The sequence below is a fragment of the Trichechus manatus genome, unplaced genomic scaffold (genome assembly GCF_000243295.1).
Source record: "Trichechus manatus latirostris isolate Lorelei unplaced genomic scaffold, TriManLat1.0 scaffold00015, whole genome shotgun sequence".
Classification (NCBI taxonomy): domain Eukaryota; kingdom Metazoa; phylum Chordata; class Mammalia; order Sirenia; family Trichechidae; genus Trichechus; species Trichechus manatus.
In genome coordinates this window covers 14,219,102-14,237,052 of record NW_004443951.1, presented here as the reverse complement: position 1 = coordinate 14,237,052, position 17,951 = coordinate 14,219,102, and the positions used below count along the sequence as shown (strand labels likewise).

Sequence of the window (17,951 nt, the reverse complement as noted above, 5' to 3'; positions counted from 1 at the left end):
CAGTACACATATTCCCCTATGATAATGGTTGAGAACCCCACTACATGTCAACACTGTCCTTACTCAACCTTGGGTTCCCTATCACCAGCTTTCCTGTCTCCTTCTGCCTTCTAGTCCTTGTCCCTGGACTGCTGTGCCTCATTAGTCCCGTTTTGTTTTATGGGGCTGTCCAATCCCTAGGTGAACGGTGAACCTCGGGAGTGACTTCACCACTGAGCTAAAAGGGTGTCTTGGGGCCTTAACAATGTTTTTGTGTGTTTGTGTGTGTGTGGTGAAAATATATGCAACAAAACATTCACCGATTCAAGAATTTCTACATGTATAATTCAGTGACATTGATTACATTCTTCATGTTATGTAATCATTATCACTATTCTCTTCTGAATTATTCCACCACCATTAACAAACTCAATGCCCCCTAAGCAAAAACTCTCCTGCTTTCCCCCTCCCTAGTAGTCTTTGGTTTCTATATATTTGCTTATTTTATATAAGCGAGGTCATATAGTACTTGTCATTTTGTGACTAACTTATTTTGCTCAGCATGTTTTCAAGGTTCATACATGTTGCGGCATGTATCAGGATTTCATTTCTCTTTATGGCTGAGTAATATTCCATTGTATGTATATACCTGTCTTAGTCATCTAGTGCTGCTCTAACAGAAATACCACAAGTGGATGGCTTTTACAAAGAGAAATTTATTTTCTCACAGTCTAGTAAGCTAGAAGTCCAAATTCAGGGTGTCAGCTCCAGGGAAAGGCTTTCTTTCTCTTTCAGCCTCGTCCTCATCAGTCTTCCCCCAGACTAGGAGCTTCTCTGTGCAGGAACCTTGGGTCCAAAGGACACACTGTGCTCCTGGTGCTTCTTTCTTGGTGGTATGAGGTCCTCAATTCTCTGCTTGCTTCCCTTTCCTTTTATCTCTTGTAAGATAAAATGTGGTGCAGGCCACACCCTAGGGAAACTCCCTTTACAGTGGATCAGGGATGTGACCTGGGTAAGGGTGGTGTTACAATCCCACCCTAATCCTCTTTAACATAAAATTACAATCACAAAATGGAGGTCAACCACACAATTCTGGTAATCATGGCTCAACCAAATTGATACACACATTTTTTGGAGGACATAATTCAAACCATGACATTCTACTGTTTGGCCCCCAAAAAATCACATCCTTGCAACCTGTAAAACATATTCATCTCATCATATCATAGCACAAGTCTTAACTCCAAGTCCAAAATCCAAAAATTACTCTTCATCTGTGAAATCTAGAATACAAGCTATCTGCTTCCAAAGGTACAATGACAGAACAGGCACAAGCTAGACATTTCCATTACAAATGGGAGAAACTGGAGGAAAAGAAGGGATAACAGGCACCAAGCAAGTCAGCAGAACACATTACATTAGCCCTCAAGGCTTTGAAAATAGTCTTCTGTTCTCTGAGACAATTTACACAATGGCCCTGCCCTCCAGACTCTAGGTATTGACCACACTCTTTAGATTCTGAGTGGAGGCCCCTTGGCCCTGGGCTTCAGCTTCACCTTCCAGGCCCACTGGGACAGCAACTCTGCTCCCTCGGCTTTAGGCACACCATTCTCCTAGTCCATCGGAGTGACAACTCCACCGTTAGAAACACCAGCGGCCATGGCTCCACCCTTTGGAACCCCTGAGGTCATGGCCATACCTTTTGAGAGTAAGGCAGCTCGGCTTCTTGTGTTCCTTGTCTCTTCAGCTTCTACTTCCTATGGACTCTCAGCCCTCGGGCCTCAAGCCTGCATCTGCCCTGCTGGGGCAAGTGTTCCCAAAGCTGGGTAGCTCCACCAATAAGTACCCAGAGGCACCCCACTCTGCCAGGAAGCCTTCTGCGCACAGACACTCAGCTGTCTCACTCTGTGGGTCGGCTCCAGCGCCGTCTCACACTGGTCTCTTGGTTCTCCTGCTGTTGGTTCTCTGCCACTTGTTTCTCTGCTGCTGCTGGTCCTCTGTCACTGCCGTTCCTCTATCCATTCACAGTTTCAAAACCGCTTCCACATTTTAGGTATCTGTTAGAGCAGCATCCCACTCTCTCGGTACCAAATTCTGTCTTAGCCATCTAGTGCTGCTCTAACAGAAATAGCACGAGTGGATGGCTTTCACAAAGAGAAATTTATTTTCTCACAGTCTAGTAAGCTAGAAGTCCAAATTCTGGGTGTCAGCTCCGGGGGAGGCTTTCTCTCTCTTTCGGCTCTGGAGGAAGATCCTCCTTGTCATCAGGCTTCCCCCGGGGTCTCCAATTCTCTGCTTACTTCCCTTTCCTTTTGTCTCTTGTAAGGTAAAAGGTAGTGCAGGCCACACCCTAGGGAAACTCCCTTTACTTTGGATCAGGGATGTGACCTGGGTAAGGGTGGTGTTACAATCCCACCCTAATCCTCTTTAACATAAAATTACAATCACAAAATGGAGGCCAGCCACACAATTCTGGGAATCATGGCCCAGCCAAACTGATACACACATTTTTGGGGGGACATAATTCAAACCATGACAATACCACATTTTATTTATCCTTTAATCTGGTGATGGACATTTCAGTTGTTTCCACCTTTTGGCTATTGTAAAAAGTGCTTCAGTGAACATTGGTGTACAGGTGTGTGTTTGCGTTCCTACTTTCACTTCTTCTGGGTATATGCCTAGGATTGGGATTGCTAGGTCATATGGTAGTTCTATGTTTGACTTTACTAGGAACTACGAAACTGTTTTCCACAGCAGCTGTACCATTTTACATTCCCACCAGCAATGGGTGAGGGTTCCAGTTTCTCTACCTCCTTGCCAACACCTGTTGTTTTCCGTTTTTCTGATCATTTGCCATTTTAATGGGGGTGAGGTGGTATCTCCTTGTGGTTTTGATGTGCATCTCCCTAGTGGCTAATGTAAGGAGCCTTGGTGGCACAGTGGTTAAAGCAATTGACTGCTAACCAAAAGATAAGTGGTTCGAAACCACCAGTGGCTTCATGGGAGAAAGATGTGGCAGTCTGCTTCCGAAGAGATTTACAACCTTGGAAACCCAATGGCGTTGCTATGAGTTGGAATTGACTAGATGGCACTGGGTTTGGTTTTTGGTAATGGCTAATGTGGCTCAGTGGTTAGGAGTTCGGCTGCTAACTAAAAGGTCGGTAGTCCAAATCCACCAGCCTGCTCCTTGGAAACCCTATGACCATGTGTTTGGTTTGGCTTTGGTTAATGGCTAATGACGTTGAGCATCTTTTCATGTTCTTGTTGGCCATTCGAATATCCTCTTTGGTCAAATGTCTGTTCACGTCCTTTGCCCATTCTTTGATTGGGTTGTTTGATTTTTGTGATTAAGTTGTAGAAGTTTTTTATATATTTGGATATTAGGCACTTACGAGATATATGGTTCCCAAATATTTTCTCCCAATCTGTGGATTGTTTCTTCCCTTTGTTGGTAAAGTTTTTTGATGAACAAAACTTAACCATTTTTTATGAACAGAAGCTTTTACATTTGGTATTTTAAAAGTAAGCATTCATCAATTTTTAAAAAAAATAATTTTATGATAGGACACAGAAAGCCTACCTGAGAAAATCCCAAGGTCACAAAGTATTTCTCCTATCTTCTAAAGATTTTAAAGATTTTAGCTTCTACATTTACTTCTATGATCCGTTGGAGATAATTTTGTATGTGGTGTGAGGTAGGGATAGAGATCCATTTATTTCCAAATATATATCCAGTTATTCCAGAACCATTTGTTGAAATGACAGTTATTTCCCTATTGAATTACCTTGACCCCTTTATTGAAAATCAATTTTGTGGGTCTATTTCTGGACTGTGTATTCTATTTCATTCATCTGCATGTTCTTATGACAAGACTATACTGTAGCTTTATTGTAAGTGTTGAAATCAGAAGGCATAACACTACAACTTTGTTTTTTATTTTTCAAAGTTGATTTGTCTGTTCTAGGGCCTTTACATTTCCATATAAATTTTAGAATCAGTTTATCAATTTTTACGAAATTGCCTATTGGAATTTCACTGAATCTTTGATCAGTTTAGAGAGAGTTTCCATTTTAACAACATTGAGCTCTCCAAGCCATGAACATGGTATATATTTCCATTTATTTAGATCTTCTTTAATTTATCTTAACATTGTTTTATAGTTTTTAGTGCACAGGTCTTACATATGTTAAATTAAATTTATTCTTTTTTAAATTGAAATATAATTCACACACCATAAAATTTACCTTTTTAAAGTATGCAATTCAGTGGTTTTTAAGTATATTCACAGAGTTGTGGAATGATGACCACTGATTTCAGAATATTTTCATCACCCTAAAAAGAAACCCTATTACCCACTAGTAGTTATTCCCCATTTTCCCCTCTTCCCAGCCGTAGGCAACCACTAATCTACTTTCTGTCTTTGCCTATGTTATACTTTTAATATAAATGGAACCATACAATATTTGTCCTTTTGTATCTGACTTCTTTCACTTAGCATAATATTTTCAAGGTTCATCCATATTGTAACATGTATCAGTACTTCATCCCTTTTTATGGATGAATGAATGATATTCCATTGTATGGATACATACTACATTTTGTTTACCTAATCATCAATTGATGGACATTTCCTTGTTTTCACTTTTTGGTGAATAACACTGCTATGAACATTGATGTACAAGTTTTTGTGTGAATATATGTTTTCATTTCTCTTGGGTAAGTACGTAGGAGTAGAATTGCTGGGTGATATGGTAACTCTTTGTTTAACCTTTTGAGGATGTTTTCCGAAGCAGCTGCACTATTTTATATTACCAACAGGAATATATGAGGGTTCCAGTTTTTCTACCTCCTTGCCAACATGTTATTTTTCTTTTTAAAAAAATCATAGCCATCCTAGTGGGTGTGAATTAGTACCTCATTGTGGTTTTGAATTGCATTTCCCTAATAACTAATGATATTGAGCATATTTCATGTGCTTGCTACCATTTGTATATCTTCTTTGGAGAAATGTCTATTCAAATCTTTTGGAGTTATTTGTCTATTTATTGTTGAGTTTTAAGATTTTAAAAAACATGCTCTAGATTCAAGTCCCTTATCAGATATGTGACTTGCAAATAGTTTCCTCCATTTTGTGGGTTGTCTTCTTACTTCTTGAGAGGGTCCTTTGAAGCATAAGAGTTTTTAATTTTGATGAAGTCCAATTTATATGTTTTCCCTTTGGTTGCTTGTACTTTAGGTGTCATATTTAAAAAACCATTACTCAGTTCAAGGTCACAAAGATTTACACCTATTTTTTTTCTTCTAAGTTATATAAGCCATAGTTTTAGTGCTCACATTTAAGCCTTTGAATTACTTTTTGTGTATGTGGTGTGAGGTAGGGCCCAACTTTATTTTTTTGCATGTGTGTATCCAGTTGTCCTAGAACCATTTGTTGATAGTACTATTTTTTCCCTTTGAATTGTCTTGGTACCTTTGTCAAAAATCAATTGACTGTAAATATGAAAGTTTAATTCTGGACTCTAAATTGTATTCCACTGATCTATATGTCTATTCTTAAGCCAGAACCACACTGTCTTGATTACTGTAGCTTTGTAGGATGTTTTGAAATCAGGAAGTGTGAGTCCTCCAACTTTGTTCTTTTTCAAGATTGTTTTGGCTATTCCGGGTCCCATGCATTTTCATGTGAATTTTAGTATCACCTTGTCAATATCTGCAAAGAAATCAGCTGGGTCATAAAAAGGAGTCAAGTTCTAATACATGCTACAACAACATGGATAAGCCTTGAAAACATTATGCAAAGTGAAATAAACCAGACATAAAGGGACAAATATTGTATGATCTCATTTATATGAAGTATCTAGATTATACAAACAAACCTAGACAGACAAGTGCTGCACTATTTTACATTCCCACCAGCAATGGATGAGGGTTCCAATTTCTTCTCATCTTAGCCAACGCTTGTTCATTTTCTGTTTTTCTGATAATAGCCCACCTAGTGTGTGTAAAGTGATATCTCATTGTGAGTTTTGTTGTTTTTGTTTGTTTGCATTGCCCTAATGATGTTGAGCAACTTTTTGCGTGCTTACTGGCCACTTTTAATGTGATTATCAATTTTCCTGGATTTATATCTACAAAATAAAAAAAAAAGAATTCTATAAAAAAAGTTGTTTTTTTTTTTTCCCCACCTTAAGACTTCACCTCTGTGAGAATGGGTTTAACTCTTACTTCCTATATAGTCATTTTCTTTTGTCTTTGATGGTGAACATAATTATGGCCTACTCCTTCTTTTTTTATCCCTATATACAACTAAAAGGAGGCTGCTCAGGGAAGCAGGCACCAAGATGAAGTTAGTATTGCAAGAGAATTATTGGAGGTAATACCTGTGAAAGATAAAGGGAGGGAGTAGACGTGGACAGGGAAAGCTTTCCGATCACAATGCAGGTCTCATATCTGTTAAGAAGGAGGATTGGGTAGGAAGAGCCTCAGACTGTGGTGTAGCTCTGAGAAAGTCTCAGCCAGCCCAACAAGGAGCTTTGGCACAGTGATCACCTATAGATGAATTCTCATTGGGTAGAATTGGCCTTAATATCCCTGCCTGGGAAGAGTGTGGAGAGTTCTTTCTTGTAGGGACACTTCAGTGGTGTAACTCCATGTGGTGTCTGTATCATAGAATTCTGAGATTAGAGAAGATCTTTTGGGGACCAGCAGGTTGATCTACCTCCTCTCTGATACATGTTATCTATGATTTTTTGGATAAACGGCGATCTATCTTATTTGAAAAGTTCAGAAAAGAAGATCACACAGTTTTGCTTAATGTTTAAGTATCAGATTTTTTGTGTGTCTAACCTTAATCCTCTAGACTGTGCTGTAAACCAGTTTTCTTTTCTGTGTCATCAAGATTTGAAATATATATAAATTTCTAAAATAAAGCTTTATATTGACTCTCTAGTGATCCTTTCATTTACTTCTTTCTACGCAGTCAGCGGGAACGGGCTAGTGAGGAACGTAAATAAATGTTTCTTGTCTTTGAAGGTGTTAACAAGTAGAAGTCCTTAAAACTAGAAAGGATCCTCAGTGAATAAGTACTTAATTACAATTAAATGACATTTTAAAGTTCTTTCCTGAAGAAAGGGGAGGTAACTAAAGAGATTTTGCTTCCAAACTTCTCTCTTGATCTTTCATGAAGAAAAAGCCTCCAACTTCCTTGATTGTGCTTGGCAACAGGACAATGGTAATGTCAATAAGTATTAAATAAAGGATCATTCTCAACAGAGGAATTAAAAACCAACTGAGTGCTGTAGTTGAGTAGGTAAAGAGTAGCAGCTCCCTCCCATGAGCTTGTTTCCAGATCTTAACCTAGTACCATGCCATCCCTAACGTAGATCTTCAACTTTTTGGTTAGGCACTCGGATGTCTGTTAAAACAAAAATTGTATTAAGCCAATAATAGAAATTGATTGAAGTTTATTTAATATATGATTTGCAAATCAGAGTAACATTTCGACTAGGAAATCAAAAATGTTCCAAAGATGAAAGAACTTTCAAAGATTCTTATACCTCATCTTACTGACATTGCCATGGAAAAAGGGACAGAACAGTGTTTATATAATAACAATTTACCCTAAAACACAGCTTCTAGTCTGACCTTAGAGTTTTTGTTCCTTGAAACTGACTGCATATAGGTAGTTCTTCAAAAGATCCCAATGCCTAAGGCAAAACGGTCTTCACCAAGCTACTTACTAGGCTATTGTTCGATATAAAGGTGACTTTAGCAAACCAGTTTTCTCAAGGCTCAAGGTTCAAAAGAAAATCTCAGGGCAATGGCCTAGGTGGGTCACCCCAACCCCATGGGCCCCAGAAATCTAGATTCCAGGAGAATTAAACTCCATTCTCATCTCTGACTATTTTCTATTTCCTACAAAAAAAAAAAAAGGATGGAAATTAATATTGAGTGTCTACAATGTTGTAATGACTCTGCTAGGAAAGTAAAACGATGAAAACTAATATTGAGCATCTACAATGTGTAATGACTCTGCTAGGGATTTGACATTCCTCATTTAATGTTAACAGAAATCCTAGGAGGTAGGTATTCACTCTGCTTTACAGATAAGGAAACCAAGATCACAAATTCATAACTGTGGGAGTCAAGATTTCAAATCTCTACCTGACTACAGAACTCTTGCTACTGAATCAGTGATTTTCAGACTGTTCCAGGGAGCCTTGATGTTTCACAGATACAAGGCTCTAGGCCTTCTACCTTCACGCACACCAAGAGAAGCCTCCACTTCTGGGCACTCTGTAGAGTTTCCCCATAAGATTTCTTTTAAAAATAAAAAGGGAGTAAGTCCTGTGGCTTAGAAAGGAAAAGTAATCTAGAAAACTGCTCTGAAATTAAGGAGTCACCTCAAGATACGACTTTGTTACTTATCCATTTCTGTATGCAGACTGATTTACCATTAAACAGACCATCATAGTACTGCTAGTATGCATGTTCCCAGAGATCATGCTTAAAATACAAGAAATGCTAGATCTCTCACGAATAATAATAGAGACAACAAAGGATTTTGTTTTGTCATGTGACATGATCTCTTCTAGGTTTCTTACAAACATAATCTCATACAATGTCCATAACAGCCCTCCCCAAGGTAAGTAGTATTATTCCCATTTCATATTTGAAAGAAATTAAAGAAACGCGACCAAAATAACAGGCAGAACCGGGATTTGGTCCAGGTTTGTCTGGCCCTAAAACTCATTTTCTACACCATCCTAACCCTGGGGAGAATTACAGAGTACCTACAGCATAGCATGCCCAGCACTGAGCACATAAATCATCTCCACCTCGAGGGGGTGTTAAAGCAGTGTTTTAGTCTCTTCAGTGCCTGCGTTCGCCATCTCATTTGACACTGCCTGTGAGAGGCCACCACACAATGTGAACACACAGGGAGATGGAAATAAAACTTTTCACAGTACACCTGGGAGACACAGTTTAGTGAAAGCATTAGATGGTCCCCACTGTTCATATAGAACATTGAAAGTGGAAAATTCTGAGCTGTTACACCGTTCTCCAGAGTCGTTGGTAGCCACCCATGCTAATGAGACAATTCCCTAGCAAGTCCATTAGTCCTCCTCTTTGTTTACTGCTGGCTGACAGGTAAGGTAGGCTACTTCAGCTAGCCAGAGATCTCTATATCCCACTGTTTTTTTCTCACTTTATTTGCTACCACTTTCCTGTGTTTTTCTGTTTGAAACTTTGGTCGTTGAACTCATGAAGTGCATAAATTGCCTAAATGCATAACTATTTTCGATACACCACAGACAAATTATGGTAAATTTCAAATATATATGTATTTCAAATGCTATCTCTTAAAAATTATAATATTCAAATATATGACATCCTGATATTGAGAAAACACAAAGAACATGAGGGGAATTTTCATTTTTAAGTGTTTTAAGTGTTTCTCCTACTTTTTTACTAAAGCATTTCTTTTTTTTTTTAATTGCTGTGCTTTAAGTGAAAGTTTACAATTCAAGTTAGTCTCATACAAAAATTTATATGTACATTGTTATGTAACCCTCGTTGCTCTCTCTATACTGTGACAGCACACTCCTCCTTTCCACCCTGGACTTCCCGTGTCCATTCAACCAGCTGGTAAACCTCTCTGCCTTCTTATCTTGCCTCTGGGCAGGAGCTGCCCATTTAGTCTCGTGTATCTACTTGAGCTAAGAAGCACACTCTTCACGAGTATGTCCCATAGTCCAGTCTAATCTTTGTTGAAGAGTTGGCCTCGGGAATGGTTTTAGTTTTGGGCTAAGAGAGTCTGGGGGCCGTGTCTTCTGAGGTCCCTCCAGTCTAAATCAAACCATTAAGTCTGGTCTTTTTGCTAGAATTTGAGTTCTGCACCCCACTTTTCTCCTGCTCTGTCAGGGACTCTCTGTTTTGTTCCCTGTCAGAGTGGTCATTGGTGGTAGGCGGGCACCATCTAGTTCTTCTGGTCTCAGGCTGATGAAGTTTCTGGTTTATGTGGCCCTTTCTGTCTCTTGGGCTAATACTTTCCCTGTGTCCATGATGTTCTTCATTCTCCTTTACTCCAGGTGGGTGAGACCAATTGATGCATCTAAGATGGCCGCTCGCTAGGTTTTAAGACCCCAGACGCCACTCATCAAAGTGGGATGCAGAACGTATTCTTAAAAGACTTTGTTATGCCAGTTGACCTGGATGTCCCCTGAAACCATAGTCCCCAGACCCCCACCCCCACTATTCTGTCCCTCAAAGTGTTTGGTTGTATTCAGGAAACTTCTTAGCTTTGGTTTAGTCCAGTTGTGCTGACTTCCCCTGTAGTATGCGCTGTCCTTCCCTTCACCTAAGATAATTCTTGTCTACCATTTAGTTAGTGAATAACCCTTTCCCTCCCTCCCCACCCTTGTAACCATCAAAGAATGTTTTCTTCTGTGTTTAAACCTTTTCTTGAGTTCTTATAATAGTGGTCTTATACAATATTTGCCCTTGTGCGACTGACAAAATTCACTCCGCATAATACCTTCCAGGTTCCTCCATATTATGAGATGTTTCATGGATTCATCGTTGTTCTTTATCGTTGCGTGGTATACCATTGTGTGAATATACCATAATTTGTTTATCCATTCGTCCGTTGATGGGCACCTAGGTTGTTTCCATATTTTTGCTATTGTGCACAGTGCTGCAGTGAACATGGGTGTGCATATATCTATTCGTGTGATGGCTCTGATTTCTCTAGGATATATTCCAAGGAACGGGATTGCTGGATTGTATAGTACTTCTATTTCTAGCCTTTTAAGGAAGCACCAAATCGATTTCCAAAGTGGTTGTACCATTTTACATTCCCACCAACAGTGTATAAGTGTTCCAGTCTCTCTACAACCTTTCCGACATTTATTATTTTGTGTTTTTTGGATTAATGCTAGCCTTGTTGGGGGGAGATGGTATCTTATTGTAGTTTTGACTTGCATTCACTAAAGCATTTCAAGTGGTGTAAAGGTGGGGATAAGGAGATTCTTGCCTTGAGTGTTAAATGCATCAGCATGCCGTGTGTGAATGTGCAGAATCATTTATCAGTGCAGACAGTGGCTGGTGAAGAGGGGAGAAGCTGCTCTGGGGAAAAAATATATATCCTTCTCCATATCCTTGTGTGGTGCTGCTAAGAAGTTGATATCATTTCTTAACTAGACCTTTTGTCCATACCTCTGGACAGGAGGATTTGTAAAAGTTACACTTTCTTTTAGCATCTAATAACATTCCCCACTCTTTCCAACTCATCAGTTTGGAATTGCTGTACCTGTTTTATTGATACTGAACATGAGAAAGGCAAGTAAGTGGTTGATTAATTCAGATCAATCACGATTCTGTAGTGTGTTTTTCTAATACTTTTTCCCTTTGGCTCAGCTGTCAGATAGCAGCAAGGGCTCAAATACATAATTAAGCAGATCTCCAAAGGATCCAAGACCAGATAGGAGGTGGAATTTGTTGATAGGAGAGGATTTCAGGGGTATAGCCTAAGGGAATGACACTTAAGAAATGTAGCTTACCCTTCGGCGAAAGATTAGACAGGTCCATAAAACAAAGTAAGACTAAATGGGCACACCAGCCCAGGGGCAAGGACAAGAAGGCAGAAGGGGACAGGAAAGCTGGGGGGGACCCAAGGTCAAGAAGGGGAGCGTGCTGACATGTCGTGGGGTTGGCAACCAATGTCACAAAACAATATGTGTGTTAATTATTTAATGAGAAGCTAGTTTGCTCTGTAAACCTTCATCTAAAGTACAATTTTAAAAAAAAAGTATTACAGCCAAGAAAAAAATAAAATAAATTATATATATATATATATGTAAAAGAAATGTAGCTTATCCTTTCAGTAGTTTTAAAAATAACACTGTATATATTTTAACTGGTGGTTTATTTGGATTAAGATTTCCATCTCAGAGCCTGAGTTATTAGTAATATAGGAAGATAGAAGAGAGACCAGTATGAAAAGTCAAGAGGCTGTTAAAGTACAGTATTTGAATGAGGTAAGAAACGAAAAGATAATTTTCAGTTACATTTTCTATTACAGGTAAAGCAGACCCCATAAGGATCCTTAAGAATCACTGAAACTAGGCAAAAGGAAAAATACACTGCCAGGAATGGGAAATCTACATGCTTGATTGTGATCATTGGTTACAGAATGCCTTCCCAGGCATCAGGAAGGAGCCCAATAAAAATGTATTTGTGATAAAATAGTGTGTTGAAATTGTAAGGATGATTTCAAGATACTATCTCACTAAAGAACAAATAGGAAAATTCAAAACAATCCAATAATAATATAAATAATAGTATGAACTACCATTTACAGAGCACTTTCTATGAGTTAGATGCTCATATATGACTATATTCAGGCATCATTATCCCTGTTTCTCAGATGAGGAAACTAAGACTAAGAAAATTCAAGTAATTGACTCATAGTCCCATAGTTGGTAAATAGTAGAACAAGACTGGTAGAGCGCTTATCCAATACACCATTCTGCATTTTCCAAGTTAGAGAGTATAGATGTGTCAATTTCATGCTGCTTCCTGACTGGCCAAACCAAGTATTTATGCAGTTAGTCCACTTAACAGGTGTTCTTACAGTGCAAAAGGGCCTGCAGCTTGATGATGGTATTAAGGGAATTGGCTTGATTCTCACTCTGTTTTCTAGGCTGCATTTTGACCTCAATTAGTTTCCTAATAGGTTTTCGTACTCAAGAGAAAATGTACTTTGGGAAGGCTATATAGCATGGTGTTAAAAGCAAAGGCTTTTAAGTTAGACTTGGGTTTGAATCCCAGTGCTGACTTTGTGACCTTGGGCAAATTACCTATCATATCTGAGCCACCTCACCTATCTTCTCCGTAAAAAGCATGTAATAGTAGTTACATTCTTGTAGGAGTCCTGGGAAGACAAAATGAAATAACGCATGTAAAGCACTTACCACAGTGTCTGACATATGGTAAGCACTAACTAAATAGTAGCTGCTGTCATTACTGTTGCAATTATTATTATCAATTAATTTGGTAAGATTTCAGCAATACCTTATAATTGGTAGATGCTTAAAATTTTCAAAATCACATTTTACTCCCATTGTGATAGCTACAATGTAGGTAGGACAAATGTATCTTATGAGCTATTGTACCATGAACTAGTTTTCCCAGGTTCTTATCTCCCCTAGATGACTTTATAAATGAGTTAGACAGTAGTTATTATCAGAATTTATAGGAAATATTGTTATTTATATGTAGAATTAATTCCATAAACTGCTTTTTATAGATACTGAAAATGACCCAAGAAAAAATTGAAATACTTGAAAGTGAATTGTCAGAAGAGAAAGAGAAGAGAAAACAGCTGTCATCTGATCTTAATACTGTACAGAAGGCTGTGAAAGTTGAAAGTGAGGTATTTTGACATTCAGGCATTCCTAATTTAGGAACTTCGTATTATCATTTATCTTGACTTTAAAATAAATTGGAGCTATAGAATATCATGCTTATAGTAATAGTAATGGGATGGCAGAAAGGAGTGTGCCAGAAGAATAGGTTGGAATATTTATAACAAAAAAAAATTGTGTCAGGACCGTTTCAGAGGTTTCTTTTTAAGAAACATTTTATCTTTTATAGGGAAATAGTCTTATTTTGTTCTACTAAATATCTTCGTTTCTTAATCAGGAATTGCAAAAATCAAAGTCAGAACTTATATGCCTTTATAATGAAATTCAAAGTCTTCGAGGGGCAACAGAAGACAAAGACCATTTTTTAATAGCATATGACCTACTACAAAGAGAGAACTCTGAATTAGAAACAAAGGTGAGACTGAATTAATAAGTATTTAAGTTTTCAATGTTCCACACATCTTTTATGAGAATAGGATCAAAGGAAATTAACTTTCAGTAAGAGATGACTTAGAAATTAAAATTGATTTGATAATTAGAGAATAAATTACCATATAGCATGGGTTATAAGTCAATCTCTGTTTCAGGATAAACATTCAGACTTCTACCAGTACTTGGCACTTAGGATTAATGTATGAATTTTTTACTTTAAATGAACTTCAGCCAACTTAATTATTGGAGCACACATTTTAATGTAAGAGGTTTCCGCAAGTATATTCAACTTAAAAACTTAGAATCAAAGCATCTTTTTCACTTACACTGAATTAAGCTCATACATAGAATTAGGAAAACGTTTATGTGTCCTGACTCCAGTTTGTTCCCCAGTTTTAAAAATGGTTGGCAGAACCAGGACTGGTTCGACACCAAATGGAGAGGTTACCTGTAATCTAATTTCTAGAGTCCCATCTATTAGGTTATCACCATCTTCTCCCAGCGAAAATTCCCTTCCTCAGTCACTCTTCTGAGCTAGATTTAAATGGTAGGAAAGAATGAAGGCTTGAACACATAGTTAAAATATATTGGATTACTTTTTAACACCAAGTATGAGGTGTAGGATTAAATCAAGGCCTAATTTATCCTGTGTAGTTACCCTGGAAAGCAGGGGGCAGGTTGCTCAGGGATTGGGACATGGATCAGATAGTATATGATGTAGAAAGGGAAAGGTCCAGAACACAGGTCTTGCTGCCTGAGAGGGTAAATATGTAAGGTACAGCCTACAACCAGCTTTTGCTTGTGGGACCTTGTCAGCAAGATGAGTTATTACTCTGTACAGTTAAAGGAACTCGTCTTTCGAATCATCATCTAAAAATTTAATATAGAGGATGAACTGAGGTGAGAAGAATGTAATACGAAAATGAGATCACTACCCTGATAATCTGGGTTTCTCTTTTTAACTTTTTATTTTGAAATAATTTCAGGCTTACAGAAAAGTTACAAAAGCAGTACAAAGAATTCTCATATACCTTGACCTCTCCAAATGTTAACATAGTATACCATGTTTGCTTTATCATTCCCTCTCTCTCCACACATTTTTTGAACCGTTTGAGAATAAGCCGGAAACACAATACTTCTTTACCCCTAATAGTTCCACGTGTGTTTGCTAAAAACAAAGACGTGTATTACAAGTCTCAAAATCAGGGAATTAACACTGATGATCTATAGATCTTTTCTGAATTTTGCAATTGTCCCCCTCCATAGCAAAAGAAAAACTTTTTTCCTAGTCCAAGATCCAATCCAGGATAATACATTCATTTCCCTGTCATGTCTGTTTAACTCCTTTAATCTCTAACAACTCCTCATTGTATCTTTCATGACCCTGGTATTTTTTAAAGAGTACAGACATTTATTCTGAAGAATGTCGCTCATTTTGGGTTAGTCTGTTGTTTCCTTACAGTGTGATTCAGGTTATCAATTTTTGGCAGGAATACTGCAAAAGTGATGTTGTGCCCTTCTCAGGGCATTATATCAGAAACACATGATATTTTCATGCTATTAGTGGTGATGTTAATTTTGATAGTTTGACTGAGGTAGTGTCTGCCATACTTCTCCACTGTAAAGTTATTGTTTTTCACTTTACAATTAATAAATATCTTGGAGGGAGAGACTTTGAGACTATATGTATTCCATTCCCCATCAAACTTTCACTCGTTAATTTTAGCATTGGGTCTCTGTTTTGAATCTTTGATTCTTTTATTATATTCTGATTTTGCTTCAGAACACAGAGTGCTTTAGACTTGAAGGCAGTCTTTCAAGAGTGGCTACAGAATTTGTATCTTATGTATTTGCTGAAGGCTGTTTTATAACAGGCAGTACCTATGTGTCTAAGTATTATTTGAGTCATATTACCTAGACAAATGGTCACAGAATTGTAGATTTGGAAGGGGTATGATCATGTAAGCCAACTTCCTCAATTGTCAGATAAAAACACTGAGACCCAGGGATATTAAAGTACTGCCTAAGTTACATGGTGATTTCTCAGCCTAAGCTCTGTCCACTCTACCCTAATGCCTCAATCAGAATGTAGAACAATTGGCTTAATATTTATGGTACTTAAACATGACTGTTTATTAGATTCAGCTAGTCACTAAGAAGCTGTGTCACTTAGTGAAGTCTGTGGAACAGAGGTGGTCTTGTTCTACAACATCTATGTCATGGAAGATTCGATGGATTTAACTTTCTTCACAATAAAGAGCAAAGCTCCTACCCACTTAAGATATATACCAACTATGTCATGTGAGAATCCAGAATACTAGAAAATGCTTAGTAATAAAGTCACCATCCTCCTCAGAAACCTTCAGCAATTCTTAATTTGCTATAATATCAAGTCTATATAATATCAAGTTCTGTAATGTTTAAATTTTTACAATTACCATAAAAAAAAATCAGTGACTAAATAGTATTTTGGATTTTTTTTCTACTCAAAAGAGTAATGCAGACTAAATTAACAAAATTTTTGTCTTTCCAGGCCCTTCATAATCTGACTTCCTCTTTACCAATCTTGCTTTATTTCCTCAGTTCTTCCTCTTATAGCTTCTTTTCCAGTAAGATGAGTTTCCTCACTTCTCCACAAATAATCTGTGCTTATTTCCACACCAGCGCCTTTAATCATATTGCTCCTTATCCTTAATGTGCCATACTCTCTTCTTCACCCATCCATGTCTTCCCATCCCCTAAGGCCCTGCCTTCAACTATAAAGTTCATATTACACACTGCATTTTCTTTTCAGATAATTGAAAAGACATAGGATCTTAAAGTAAACTTAAATTGTTATTTATGATCAAATCCATTGTGTTCCAAGAATCAAACATAGTTACTATAGAAACTTTGCATTTTTCAGAGAGACTCAGAAATGGGAGTCAGACAGGTTGTTGTCTACCTTAGAGCAATACCTTGATGGGGATCTATCTTCTATCCTAGAACCATTTCCACCCACCCTTTCTACTTCCTGCAGGATATTTTTTCATTTTTATATAAAGATACAAAGAGTAACTTTTGAAGAAAGGAAGTCTTCAGAATCTGTTTTTCAAAAACAAAAAAACCTAAACAGATGTTTTGCCAAATCACACAGTGCAGCAGTGATTCTCAAAGGATCCACTTGCATCAGAATTACATGGGATACTGATTTAAAGTGTGCATTCTCATTTCCCACACCATACCACTGATTCTGATCTTGGGGAGTGGGAGAAGGGAGAGACTTGTGACTCTGCATTTTTAATAAACTCCCCAGGTGCTGCTTATGTACACTAAAGTTTGAGAACTACCACAATAGTCTGGGACCTTTACAAGTTCAAGTACAGTCAGACTGGAAGAAATTTGTTCTCTGTAATGTATATCTAATATTCTGTCTAATGTTTCTTGCAGCAATATATTGTTGTTATGAAACCATGAAGAACATTCAAAACTTGAGAACAAAAATGTCTGGTAATATTGTAAAACTTCATGGATCATATCTTTTTGCTTGTGAAAAAATAGAACAAAAGCCTAAACAGCACTCTGAGAAAGCAACCCCAGAGACCAAAAATACTTAAAGAAAAACAAACAAAAGATGCACACTTTTATACCTATGGTATAAATGGTTTAGGTTACATAACAACTGCAAAGTGTTAAATTAAATTGGAAGAAGACTTCAGTTAGGATGTCAATTTATGTTAGGGAGTTTTATGCCAATAATTATTAAGCATTGTCTAGAATCAGTATTTTTTTCACAGCTATACATAAGAGTTATGCAAAATAGAATATTTGTTTTTTCACTTAACTCTACAGGTCTTGAAGCTTTCACAAGAATTTGAACAATTAAATCATTTTACTGTAGAGGGAAAAGTGGCAGCTGCTAATTTAATTACAAGTGAAAATATCTGTAAAGATCTTGTGTCGAAAGTACCAACTTTGGAAGCAGAAATTCAAAACCCAAAGGAAGAGAGAGAGGAACTCTGGTAAACTGAGAAAAATCCCATATCATATTAATTATCTGGAAGGTATTTTATTTGGCTTGATCATTGTAAGAATTTGACATTCATTTCCAAATGATGTGAGTGGAAAAA

General features: G+C 37.5%; 1 protein-coding gene across 4 annotated transcripts in view; it reads left to right on the top strand.

The window, feature by feature from the left end:
- The window catches only part of LOC101359260 (phosphopantothenate--cysteine ligase), a 162,303-nt gene that overhangs the window by 51,136 nt on the left and 93,216 nt on the right, over positions 1-17,951 (top strand). The window contains exons 9-10 of one of the 4 annotated variants that reach the window (XR_002823242.1): positions 11,923-12,021; positions 13,293-13,569. The exons of the other annotated variants lie outside the window; for them this stretch is intronic. The gene's annotated coding sequence lies outside the window, so the exon portion shown is untranslated. Of the gene's footprint in view, positions 1-11,922; positions 12,022-13,292; positions 13,570-17,951 lie in introns of those variants that run through there. 4 annotated transcript variants of the gene reach the window in all.